The following is a 14,279-nucleotide window of genomic DNA, read 5'->3' as shown; positions in this document are numbered from 1 at the left end:
GACTGGTTCTAACTGTTGCTTCTTGGCCCACATACAGATTTCTCAGGAGACAGGTAAGATGGTCTGGTACTCCCATCTCTTTAAGAATTTGGCACAGTTTGTTGTGATCCACACAATCGAAGGCTTTTGCATAGTCAATGAAGCAGAAGTAGATGTTTTTCTGGAACTCTCGTGCTTTCTCCATGATCCAGCGAATGTTGGCGATTTGATCTCTAGTTCCTCTGCCTCTTCGAAACCCAGCTTGTACATCCGGTAGTTCTCGGTTCATGTATTGCTGAAGCCTAGCTTGTAGGATTTTGAGCATAACCTTGCTAGCATGTGAAATGAGTGCAATTGTGTGATAGTTTGAGCATTCTTTGGCATTGCCCTTCTTTGGAATTGGAACATAAACTGACCTTTTCCAATCCTGTGGCCACTGTTGCGTTTTCCAAACTTGCTGGCATATTGAGTGCAGCACTTTAACACCATCATCTTTTAGTATTTTAAATAACTCAGCTGGAATATTGTCATCTCCACTAGCTTTGTTGTTAGCAATGCTTCCTAAGGCCCACTTGACTTCACTCTCTAGGATGTCTGGCTCAAGGTCAGTGACCACACCAGCATGGACATCAGGGACATTAAGATCTTTCTTGTATAATTCTTCTGTGCCACTCTTCTTCTTCTTGCCACCTCTTCTTAATCTCTTCTGCTTCTGTTAGGTCCCTGCCTTTTTTGTCCTTTATCGTGCCCATCTTTGCACTAAACGTTCCTTTGATATCTCCAATTTTCTTGAAGAGGTCTCTAGTTTTCCCCATTCTATTGTTTTCCTCAATTTCTTTGCATTGTTCATTTAAGAAGGCCTTCTTATCTCTCCTTGCTATTCTCTGGAAATCTGCATTCAGTTGCTTATATCTTTCCCTTTCACCCTTGCTTTTCACATTCCTTCTTTCCACAGCTATTTGTAATGCCTCATCAGACAGCCATTTTGCTTTCTTGCATTTCTTTTTCCTTGGGATGGTTTTAGTTGCTCCCTCCTGTACAATGTTACAGACCTCTGTCCATAGTTCTTCAGGCACTCTGTCTACCAAATCTGATCCTCTAAATCTATTCATCACCTTCATTGTGTACTCACAAGGAATATGATCTAAGTCATACCTGAGTGGTCTAGTGGTTTTCCCTACATTCTTCAATTTAAGCCTAAATTTTGCAGTAAGAAGCTCATGATCTGAGCCACAGTCAGCTCCTGGTCTTGTTTTTGCTGTCTGTATCCATCTTTCCTTCTCCATCTTTGGCTGCAAAGTATGTAATCAATCCGGTTTCGGTATTGACCATCTGGTGATGTCCATGTGTAGAGTCGTCTCTTGTGTTGTTGGAAAAGAGTGTTTGCTATGACTAGCTTGTTCTCTTGACAGAATTCTATTAGCCTTTGCCCTGCTTCATTTTGTGCTCCAAGGCCAAACTTGCCTGTTATTCCGATTACTCCTTGACTTCCTACTTTAGCATTCCAATCCCCTATGATGAAAAGGAGATCTTTTTTTGTTGCTAGTTCTAGAAGGTGTTGTAGGTCTTCATAGAACCGGTCAACTTCAGCTTCTTCGGCATCAGTGGTTGGGGCATAGGCTTGGATTACTGTGATGTTGAATGGTTTGCCTTGGATACGCACTGAGATCATTCTGTTGTTTTTGAGGTTGTACCCCATTACTGCCTTTCCCACTCTCTTATTGACTATGAGTGCAACTCCATTTCTTCTAAGGGTTTCTTGGCCACAGTAGTAGATATAATGGTCACCTGAATTAAATTCACCCATTCCCGTCCATTTCAATTCGCTGATTCCCAAGATGTCGACGTTCAATCTTGTCATCTCATGTTTGACCACATCCAGCTTGCCTTGGTTCATAGATCTTACATTCCAGGTACCTAGACAATATTGTTCTTTACAGCATCGGACCTTCTTTTCGCTTCCAGATACATCCACAGCTGAACGTCCTTTCGGCTTTGGCCCAGCCGCTTCACTCTTTCTGGAGCTACTTGGAATTGCCCTCTGCTCTTCCCCAGTAGCATATTGGACACCTTCCGACCTGAGGGGCTCATCTTCCGGTGTCATATCTTTTAGCCTTTTAACATTGTCCATGGGGTTTTCTTGGCAAGGATACTGGAGTGGGTTGCCATTTCCTTCTCCAGTGGACCACATTTTGTCAGAACTCTCTGTCATGACCTGTCCATCTTGGGTGGCCCTGCACGGTATAGCTCATGGCTTCACTGAGTTACGCAAGCCCCTTCGCCACGACAAGGCAGTGATCCATGAAGGGGGGATTACCCTATATCTAAGCAAAAACTACTTCCCTGCAGTTTCAACCCATTGGTCTGGTCCTAGCTTCTGGGGCAACAGAAAACAAGTCCACTTTCTCCTCTATATGACAACCCTTTAGAGATCTGAAGATTTATTATCACATCTTCCCCCAGTTGTCTCTTCTGCAAGTTAGACATCCCCAGTTCCTTTAACTGATCCTCATAGGACATGGTTTTCAGTCAACCTTCTGCTTCCAGGTTGTCCCTCTTCATGGTGCTCAGAACAAGAGATGGTGATCCAGGTGGGGATCACCAGGGCAGATTAGAGGAGGCCAATTACTTTCCAGACTCTAAACTCTTTATACGAAGCTCAGCTGTACTGCAATATATTGTTTATATATTTGTTTGTTTTCTAGATGTATCATTCCACTTCCCATTAGAATACTAAAAGTAGCTAACAAAATAAAAGTTGCATGAATGAAATCCACAGAATCAATACAGTGCAGTAGACTTGGTGGTTAGCCATACTTACGAGGGGCCATTTCCCATTATTGCTATTGATTTCCTCCCCCACCATGGGAATGGACTGGAGGGGAGAGAAAGCCCTCTTCCAGCTGAAGGTCAATATGATTCAAGCAGAAAGTAGAGGATGCATATTGTACAGCAGTCGGGGGGGGGGGGGTGTTCTCCCCACTGGATTTCTACCAGTTTCACAAACTCTTGTATAAATCTCCCACATTTCTCAAGGTTTCACTGGGATTTCATAAGATTTTAGCATTCTTGTGCAAAAATTTCAACGTTCTCATGTGGGATAAAAAAGTAAAGTCCTGAGAAGTTGTGAAAAATTCCTGAGATTTCATCAATAGTTTTCACAATCTCTCAAAACTTTACTTTTTCATTAATATATTTTTATTAGATATTATAAAAATACATAAACAGGGAAGGAAAAAAGAGCAAAATAAAACAGATAAAAGAGTAGGATACAAAATAAATAAACAAGGGATTTACAAATGTCATAGAGATAATAATTTTCAGTTATTACTGATTGTGAATTAACTGAATATATTACAGTATATCATTTTAGAGAGCCAGGTTGGTGTAGTCGTTAAAGACACTAGGTTAGAAACTGGGAGACTGTGAGTTCAAGTCCCACCTTAGGCACAAAACCAGCTGGGTGACCTTAGGCCGGTCCCTCTCTCTCAGCCCTAAGAAGCAGGCAAGGGCAAACCACTTCCGAAATCTTGCCAAGAAAACTGCAGGGACACGTCCAGGCAGTTATCAGCAGTCAAGACTGACTTGAAAGCACACATATATTGGGTCCTAGACAAGACCCAAGGTGCAGATTGTGCAAAGAGGCCTCAGAGACAGTCCAGCACATAGTGGCAGGGTGTAAGATGCAGGCAGGAACCGCATATACTGAACGGCACAACCAAGTAGCTGGCATTGTGTACAGGAACATCTGCACAGTGTATGGGCTGGATCCCCCCAAATCCAGATGGGAGATTCCACAGAAGGTTGTGGGGAATAACAGGGCTAAGATCCTGTGGGACTTCCAGATCCAGATGGACAGGCAGGTACTGGCCAATCAACCAGACATCGTGGTAGCAGACAAGGACCAGCAGACAGCGGTAGTGATAGATGTAGCAGTGCCAAGTAACAGCAACATCAGGAAGAAGGAGTATGAGAAGCTGGAGAAGGAGCAGGGCCTGAAGGAAAAACTAGAGAGGATGTGGAAAGTAAAGGCCAAAGTGATCCCAGTGGTGGTAGGAGCACTCGGGGCTGTGACTCCTAAGGTGGGAGAGGGGCTCCAACAGATCCCAGGAAAAACATCAGAGCTCTCTGTCCAGAAGACTGCAGTGCAAGGAACAGCTAAGATACTGTGCAGAACCCTCAAACTCCCAGGCCTCTGGTAGAGGACCCGAGATTGAGGGAGACACGTACCACCCATAGGGGTGAGAGGGTAATTTGCGTGTGTGTGTGTGTGTGTGTGTGTGTGAGTGGCTGGTAGCATAGTGGTTAGAGCACCACCTTTGATGCAGGAGATTGGGGTTTAAATCCCAGCTGGTACGTACCTTACCAGTAGGGGTCCTTGGACAAAGATCCCCTAACATTTCACCTGCCTACCTCAAATATGAGAGTGACATGAATTAAGAGAGTCATGTCTTGGATGTCGCCTGGATTAACAAGGTCTGTGTCAGATGTTGGGGAACCAGGACAATCTGACGATAAGTAGGCTACTGGAACAAACCATACATGGATGAGACAAGAGAACCTGGAATTGATGGAATGTTACTACAACAGTAGACCTAATGGGAGGGGATATATGAAACATAGGAGGGAACTATGGATGGACAGTAGACCTACTGTACATCCACACTAACTGAGAAACAAGTAGTTACCCAACACTTCAACATAGTGAAGTAGAAGCTACTCTCACAACTTAAGATAGACCAACTCCACATTACAACCCAGACTCACAGACTTGGAAGAACAACTGGATGTACAGCCAATACCTGAAGCTGGAACATCACTGCCACCCCCTCCATTACAGAGCACAACAGCTGATATGAGGCATAAGATCATGGATAAACTAGCAACAGTCAACCCTTGAGACTGATTACCAAGGCTCAGTGGAGAAGTACCATCAGATAGCATGCTAGAAGATGCCAATAGAGCCCTCACAACAATCCCTACTACCACCATAACTCAAACCAATTAACTGGTATATGCTACAGCCACTGTAATCCTGGAAATGCTTGGCTACACGATCAAGAAGAACAGCAGAACAACAACAACACCACCACCCCTCCCCCGGAAAATGAGGTTAGAGGCTAAGATCAAGGCAACTTGGAGAGAAGTTAGTCAGCTGGTGGAAATACAGAAGGGTGTGGAGATTAAGGATAAGACTTGGCTACTGAAAAAATACATGGGCCTAACTCCATCTGAAGCCGTAGAGACTGCTAAACAAAGGCTCACAGCACTGGCTACCAGGATAAGAAGAGCCCAAGAAGATAAATGCCCTGTTCTCCAAAGAGCCATCTAAGGTGTATTCCCAACTGCAATGCAACAACAGAGTAACAGCAGAGCCATCAGCACCAGAAACTGAACAGTACTGGAAGAACATATTGGAGAAAGAGAAGACACATAACACCAATGCAAAGTGGCTGCAGGACCTGAGAACAGACCACAGCAATCTCCCAGAACAGGAGCCAGTCACCATCACAGTAACAGACATTCAACAGCGGGTCAAGAACATGAAGAGCTGAACAGCACCTGGCCTGGACATGATCCACATCTGGCTAAAGAAACTAACAGCAGTACATGAACGCCTAGCAGCACAGATGAACCAGCTGCTAGCAGCAGGCTCCCACCCAGACTGGCTAACACAAGGAAGGACAGTGCTGGTCATGAAACACCCTCACAAGGGAACAGCACCATCCAACTACCAGCCAATAACCTGCCTCCCCACAGCATGGAAAGCTCTATCAGGCATCCTAGCCGCCAAGCTACAAGTCCATATGGGTCAGTACATGAGCACAGCTCAGAAGGGCATTGGGAACAACCCCAGAGGCTCAAAACACCAGTTGCTCATAGATAGAGCAATCGCCTGAGACTCAAGGTCCAGGCAGACCAATCTGAGTATAACCTGGATTGACTACAGGAAAGCCTATGACTCAATGCCACACAAGTGGATCTGTGAATGCCTGGTGCTATGCAAAATCAACAGGACACTAAGGACTTTCTTCAAGAACCCAATGGGACTATGGAAGACAACACTGGAAGTCAATTCAAGACAGCTCACACAAGTAGCCATCAAGTGCAGCATATACCAAGATGTTGCACTGTCCCCATTGCTGTTCTGCATAGGCTTGAACCCCCTCAGCCAGATAATCACAAGAACTGGATACAGGTACAAGTTCAAGAGTGGAATCACCATCAGCCACCTCCTCTACATGGATGACATCAAGCTGTATGGAAAGAGTGAACGAGATATCGACTCACTGATCCACCTGACATGGATCTACAGTGAGGACATTGGGATGTCATTTGGACTGGAGAAGTGTGGCCAGATGGTATTAAAGAGAGGGAAGGTAGTTAAGACTGATGGGCTGGAACTACCAGTGGGCCACATAGCAGACATAGAGACTAGTTACAAGTACCTTGGTATCCCACAGTCACATGGGAACCACGATGAGGAGGCAAGGAAGACAGCAACATCCAAGTACTGCCAAAGGATAAGGCAGGTCCTGAAGAGCCAGCTCAATGGGAAGAACAAGATCCATGCCATCAACATGTACGCCCTGCCAGTCATCAGATACCCTGCTGGTATAGTGAGTTGGCCAAAGGAGGATATGGAGGCTGCTGATGTGAAGACCCGGAAGCTCCTCACAATGCATGGAGGTTTCCACCCCAAGTCCAACACCCAGAGATTGTGCACCAGCCGCAAAAAGGGCAGGTGGGGTCTGGTGAGTGTCAAAGCCACTGTCCTGGATGAAACCCAGAGCATCCAGGAGTACATCACTAAGATGGCACCCAAAGATAAGCTGCTGAGAGAATGCCTGAGGCAGCAGCAGACATGGGAGGAAGTTCAAGTGGAGGAAATACCATGGCAAGACAGGCCCCTGCATGGGATATACCATCAACAGATAGCTGAGGTGGCTGACATTGGGAAATCCTATCAGTGGCTGGAAAGAGCTGGACTAAAAGACAACACTGAGGCACCAATCATAGCAGCACAAGAACAGGCACTAAGCACCAGATCCATAGAAGCAGGGGTCTACCACACTAGACAGGACCCAAGGTACAGATTGTGCTGAGAGGCCTCAGAGACAGTCCAACACATAGTGGTAGGGTGTAAGATGCAGGCAGGAACAGCATATACTGAACAGCACAACGAATTAGCTGGCATTGTGTACAGGAACATCTGCATAGTCTATCGGCTAGACCCTCCCAAGTCCAGATGAGAGATTCCACAAAAGGTTGTGGGGAATAATCCTGTGGGACTTCCAGATCCAGATGGACAAGCAGGTACTGGCCAATCAACCAGATATCAGGTAGTAGACAAGGACCAGAAGACCACAGTGGTGATAGATGTAGCAGTGCCAAGTGACAGCAACATCAGGAAGAAGGAGTATGAGAAGCTGGAGAAGGAGCAGGGCCTGAAGGAAAAACTAGAGGATATGGAAGGTAAAGGCCAAAGTGGTCCCATGGTGGTAGGAACACTCGGGGCTGTGACTCCTAAGGTGGGAGAGGGGCTCCAACAGATCCCAGGAACAACATCCAAGCTCTCTGTCCAGAAGAGTGCAGTGCTAGGAACAGCTAAGATACTGCGCAGAACCCTCAAACTCTCAGGCCTCTGGTAGAGGACCCGAGATTGAGGGAGACACGTACCACCCATAGGGGTGAGAGGGGAATTTTAGATATATGAATGTTGCTGTTAAGCTCGAAGCAAAGCATAAATATCAGGAACCTTAGTCTGCACAGTATAAATCACAAAATGAGCCCATGAACTACAGTAAATTCTATCCATGCTACTTAAAGTCTATTCTAATTTTAAAACCCTATAACTTTATACAGCAAGAAACCCCAATTTTGTATGTGGAACAGATCCATCTATTGAACTTTAGTCTAAGAATGGTTCCCAGTTTGAATTAAATTCTGTGTCAGGCTTACTTTTAAGGTATGAAGTTACTTGAGACATTGAAGAATACTCTCACAACTTAATTAGCCATTCTTCCATGGAAGGGATTAAACATCTTTTCAAATAAAATGTATATGGTATCTTGCAGTAGTTAACAAGTACAAAACTAATTTAGTATATTTTGAAGGAATCTATTTTAGTAATGTTTAGTAAAATATCCCAGGTTGAAATGGGACTTCAGCTTTTAAGATTTGTTTCATTTAAGTATGGATCATTTTCCAAAACTATTATAACATTGCCACCAAATAAGAAGGAATGATTTGATGACCTGATCATTACGTTTTCAGAAATTTTTAGAAAATGAATTATCCGTTTTAACCATCAGGAGTAATATACCAACAATAAAACATACCATTTTTTTCTAAATATACTCTTTGGTGTGAATTTAATCTTTTTCCATATAGATGGTTGCATACAGTATCTATTACCACATCTAAGTTTTGCATCCATTTAATCATGCAATCATGTATTTGTTCAGTTTCTGAATCATACTACATCAGCAATTTATAAATAATGTGCTAGTTACATATTGTAAGGTTTTCAAATTCAGTCAAATCTCTAAGTGTTTCCCCTTGTTTCTGCAATTTTAGTACTATGCTTCTTATTTGAAGTACAGTGAAAAAATGGGACTAAAATTAAATATAAAGACCAAACTAATGACAACAGGGAGAACAACCAACCTTAAAATTGGCAATGAAGATATTGAAGTGGTGGAGAGCTTCTGCCTTTTAGGATCAACCATCAACAGTAAAGGAACAAGCAGTCAAGAAATACGCCGCAGACTACAGTAGCACTTGGTAGAGCATCCATGAAGGCCTTGGAAAAGATATTCAAATGCTGTGATATGTCTACATCTACAAAGATCAGAATCATGCAAGCCATGGTATTCCCTGTGACACTCTATAAAAGTGTCACAGAAGACACTTGAAGAAGCAGGACAGGAAGAATATTAATGCTTTTGACTCCTGAGAATACCATGGACAGCCAAAAAACAAACCAATGGATCATTGAACAAAGCAATCCAGAGTTCTCACTTGAGGCACAAATAACCAGGTTCAAATTATCCCACTTTGGACACATTATGCAAAGACTTAGCTCCCTGGAGAAGGTTTTAATGCTGGGAAAGGTGGAAAGAAAGAGAAGAGGACAAGCAGCAGCAAGCTGGATGGACTCAGTTACAGTGGCAATGGAGGCATCATTGGAAGAGCTGAAGGATCAGGTTGGGGACAGACTGCCATGGAGAAAGTCTTTGTGGTTACTTAGAGTCAGCAATGACTTGATTCCTCATAATCAATCAACTTATTTGAAGATGCAGAAATCAGTCAGGTGGATTAAACTATTTTAAGTAACAGTTTAAAAGATTTTTATCTTTGTCTTATTATCAAAACCTGCAGTCTAAATCAATTGTTTTCTTTGTGCTTCCTGATTATTTTCTTGGAATGATTCTCGGGGCACCAATTCTGTTATATAGTATCTCTCTTTTCTTGTAATCACTGTTGATAGTTTGGCTCCTACATATAGCGTATAATCATTAACACACAACATAAGTGCAGTCTGAGCTTTATAGTTGGGGAAAGAAAAGATAAGTAAACACCTTCAGCCAACAGTCTTTGCACAATGTCTCATCATCATTATAATGATGAGTTGGAATTGAAGTTTGAAGGCAGGTTGCAGAAAAGGGGGATATAGACCATTGTGGCTGTCCCCCCTTCTTCAGTGAGGTAGATGAGGCAAAGAAATTCTGACTTCCCAAGATACACTCAGGATTCACTATGTCTGAGCAAGAGTTTGGGGTTTGTTGCCCTCAGTGCCACGCTCTGTGGACCAGTTCTGGTATTTTTGTGATACATCTGGGTTCTTTCTTCCAATCACTTTGAAGGCTAACTCATCTGACAAATGATCTTATTTTGGTATATCTTCCCAATGTCCTCATTCTAATTATCCTTAGGTCCTTTCCATGTGCAAGAGCTGCATGCCACACTTCATTTCTCATATTGCATGAGCCTTGGGAAGTTGAGTCAACTAACTCAGCTCAGCTCAGCTTCTGTTCCAAAGGAAATGCTGGAGCAGCAGTCAGCTTGGCACTGTTTCCTTCTGGAGATTAGAGCTGGGTTGTCCCCTTCCCTCTCCATAAAAAGCAAAAGATGTGATGGAAGAACAAGGTGAAGGACTGGTTGCTGACCTTTACCTTCTTGCATTGGCTAGCTGGAAGAGGCACAGCAGACAATGGCCAATATGACCTCTGTATGGGTAGCCCCTTTTGCTGCTCATAGTTCATATCGATGGAATTAATTTAACTGGAGGGCAGATGGCAACATCCTGCGTGGGATGGAGTCTTCAGAGATGACTATGAATGATTTGTGAGAGCCACTTAACTGACATTGAGCAATGGTAAACCGTTTTCAGTTGCAAAGATACACAGTGTGTTTCCTGAGTTTTACTCTTAAACTGCTGTTAAACCCAGAAACAAGGCATTGGTACCTCCTGCCCATTGCCCTCCTTCCATTCTCAGTGCCCTCCTTATTAAAAGGATGGGATGGATTTAACTAATATGAACCTATTTTCCCTAACATAGGAACTCCAGAGCTCTATGTAAGGGCAAGCTTGCAACAGCTTTCTAATGATTCAGGGCACAAAGTTGCTGACTCTCCATCTCCAGAACAGAAACCCTAGGATGTATCTTTCAAGAAAGCTCAACAGCATATTAAGTATCTACAGTTGTGCTCCTTGTAAGGTTTACTCCATTCGTCTAGAAAAACTCTTGTGACACGTGTATTCAACAAAGTTTACTCAAGCGTAACGTCCGTAATTACAAACAAAGCCAGAACTGGCTTGGCACATCTTGTGATACAATTTATAGTTCTCTCCTTCCCACGCTTTGCCCCGTTGCTATGTTACATATTACAGATTGCAGATTTCAGATTACCCCCAGTAATCCCCCCTTTTACTCGAATGGCAGGTTCAGGCCAGTTCTGTTGTTCTTTGATTGTTGTTTTCCGCTGGCGTGGTCGTTGTCTTCGTTGGGTCTTTACACAAAGCCGGGAGTTTCCAATCACGCGCTGATTGCTCTTCCTCGATCCGCGGCTCTCCCCTTTGTCTATAGCGCCTTCGGCCATCTGCTTGTAGTTAGTAAAGTGGCGCCAGCTGGCCCATTAATTAGTTTGCGGTTTCGCACTTCCTCTTTCTTCGCTAGCACTCGAGCGGTGAACTGACTAAAGCGCAGCTGGGCAAGTTCCTAGCCGTGCCACGCCGGCTGAACCTGACATACCGCCCCCCTGAAGACAAGTCCCCCTCCTTAATTGGGCTGCCGGGGTGCTGCCCCCCATCTGCCATAACGGTGTGCCTTTCCTTGGGCTTGGGGCTTTAGGCTTACCATGGCTGGGTCACTTATTGGACAAGTCCCTGAAGATTCTCCTTCCCTTCCTTTGTTGTTGCGCATGTTGAGCAATTGGCCACGTATTCCCTTGTATCCCTCCGGAGGGACAGCCACCAAAACTGTCCGCGCAGGAGTGGAGAGTCCTAACAAACCCACAACATCCCATAATCCTGTCGATGTGCCCTCTCCTTAGCACCTCCGCACGGCAAGCCTCTGGCATGTAGACTTGCCACCACAAGTCCCCTTGTTCCTTTAAGGAGTCCTTGTTGCTTGCCAGCCAGGAGTCTCTCTTGCCCGCTTCCGCGAAGGCTTGCCTCAGCTCCGGCTCTGCTTCCTTCCCCTGCTCCTCTGCTGGGGCTTGGATCCCGCTTCTCACCACTGACTGGGTCATCGGGACCGTCGATTTGGGCAGCAACCCCCACAGGGTCCTACAGCCCTCCAGGTTCTCCTGGCCGCGGTAGGGTCCCAGTATACTCCTGCTTGGCACAGACCGCTCAGCTCACACCGCTGCCGTCTCTGCTGCTGCCGTCCTCTGCATTGCTGTGGGGCCCCTGGGTCCCATCGCCATCACCTGCGTTGCTGCGGGGCCCTCGGGTCTTGCCGCCACCGTCTCCGCTGCTGTCGTCGCCTGCTCTGTTGCAAGGCTGGGGCCTCTCGCCACCGGTGCCACCGCTACCTCGGCGGTCCCTGACCTTGCCGCTGTCTCCGCGGCTGCCATCGCCTGCTTTGCTGCTGTGCTGGGGCCTTTCGTTGTCGATGCTGCCGCCACCTCGGCGGTCCCCGACCTCACCACCGTCTCCGTGGCTGGCCTCACCTGCCCTGTCGCTGGCCTGGGGCCCCTCGCCACCAGTGCTACCACCACCTCGGCGGTCTTCGACATTGCTGCCATCTCCGCAGTTGTCACCGCCCACACTGCCACTCAGCTGGGGCCTCTCACTGCTGGTGCCACCAGTGTCACTGCCACCTCGGAGGTCCCCGGAATCGCCACTGTCTCTGCAGCTGCTGCCCCCTCTCATTTGCCAGTCGCCCCCGGCGCCGTCCTTGTCCTTGCCTCACGTGCGGTTGGTTGCCCGGGTCCCACTGCCATCGCCACTGCAGCTTACCGAGCCTCGGCTCTCTGTCTTGCGGCCGCCCCCTCCTCGAGCTCCGTGGGGTCCTCTGCTCTCACATCTCCTCCGCGGCTCGACCCCGTCTGCCCGGTGGTGCCGCCAGACCGCACCATCTTGGACACCCAATCGATTTGCAGGTTCTGGCGCATTAGCCATGCCAGTCCCAGCACTAGTGCGTGGTCGGCCACCGGGGTAACTACCAAGCGTAGCTCCTCCCGGTTGGTCTCAACTGTCATGCCGACTGGCTCAGTGCAATACTGCACCGGCCCCCCACTGCCGTCGATCCATCCAACTGGCTGAATGCGATGGGCTCCCTGAGCCTCCTCACTCTGAGCCCCAGCGCGGATACCAGCACCGGGTGGATCAGGCAGCAGGTACATCCCGAGTCCAGCAGGGCCTCGATGTTCGCCTCTGCTTCTGATCTCACCCCCTTGAGGTGGAGCCTGACCCACATGGGTGAGCAGTCCCTGCTTTCCAGAGGGTCCTCATGCTGCAGTCCTGTTGGCTGTTCTGGGGTGCGCCTCAGCGTAGCCGACCTTCATCTTCCGCTGGCTCACTCTCCCCTCCTCGCAAAGCCGGACTCCCATGTGAGCCTGCCAGCTCCGCTGCATGCCGCTCTGCGAGCTGCTGCCTCCTTCCGGGGTCAGTCGGGGGTTCTTATAGCTGGAGGTCACTGGGGCCCGTCCTCTAGACAGTGCGTCAGGGCGCCCTGCCTCAAGGGACACTGCACCCTCTGGTGTCCCTTCCCTCTGCAACGGTAGCAAGTGCCTGCAGTCTGCCGGGCCTCTCCATCCTTGAACCTCCACTGTCAGCTCTTGCGTCTCGCCTCCAGGACCGCCTCATTGCGGTCGGGCGTGGTATCTGGGCTCGGGTCGTCCCAGCCAAGCGCCCTCTCAAGGACCTCCTGGTTGAGGCCTCTCTTGAAGTACATCACCCTCAGGGACTCCGGCCAATCCGTTAGTTTCTCCGCTAGTCGTCGAAACTCCAAGGCGTACTCGGCCACCGACTTCTCCCTCTGCCAAGCGCAGGATGTCATCTCCAGCCCACCTGGCACTCAAGGTGTCCTCAAATCGGTCCCGGAGCACCTGCATGAACTCCGGGAACCTCCTCAGCTCCGCCGCATTGGCGTCATACAACCGGACCACCCAGCTAGCCGCTTGGCCCTCTAATAACTCTGCCACATAGGCGACCCTCTCCTCATCGCCCGCGAACAGGTGGCCACTCCACTTCATGAAGTTGCGGACCTGGGTCAGGAAACAAGGAAACTGTTTGGGATCCCCCGAGAATTTTCCAGTGAGGCCCTGGAAACTCAGCGCGTCCGCTGCCCGTCGATCTACTGTCCTGGGGGCCGGCACCGGAGCCGGTTGGGGCGCCGGGTCACTGCTGTCATCGCTCACCCCTTCCTCTGCCTGCGCTCCTGTTGTCGGGGCCCCGGCTCCCAGTAGTACGGCCTGTAGCATTGCCTGAATGGCATCCAGACGTTGGTCAACCTTGGCTTCCAACCAGGTGAGTCTCTCCTCCAGCTCACAGGTCCTGGACCCCGAGCTGCGGCTCATCGTGACCCCCGACTCATTGGGCCCCTGGTTCACACTGAACGACCACCGGTCCTCTAGCACTCTCTCGGCCGAGGCCGAGCGCCCCTCACTCCGAGTTAGTCCTGCCATCACTTCCTCGGTTCTGGGCTCCTCGTTGCCCCGTTGGCTAGCAGATTCCCCGTCGCTGGCCATCACCTGTACTGGAAAAAAAACTAAGCACTCCTTGGCATGTACTGGGTGGCGTTCAATGGGGAGTCCTGGCTTTATGTAAGGTTTACCCCGTTCGTCTA

The 14,279-nt window shown here is 47.8% G+C and overlaps 1 protein-coding gene across 5 annotated transcripts in view; it reads left to right on the top strand.

Annotated features, from left to right (window-relative positions):
- The window catches only part of CHST8 (carbohydrate sulfotransferase 8), a 307,931-nt gene that overhangs the window by 222,899 nt on the left and 70,753 nt on the right, over positions 1–14,279 (top strand). The window lies entirely within an intron of this gene.

This window comes from Python bivittatus, unplaced genomic scaffold (genome assembly GCF_059951505.1).
Source record: "Python bivittatus isolate LINGU-HERP-01145 unplaced genomic scaffold, Pbiv_v1 ctg000190_np1212, whole genome shotgun sequence".
In the NCBI taxonomy this organism is placed as follows: Eukaryota; Metazoa; Chordata; class Lepidosauria; order Squamata; family Pythonidae; genus Python; species Python bivittatus.
This window is presented reverse-complemented; position numbering and strand designations above follow the sequence as displayed.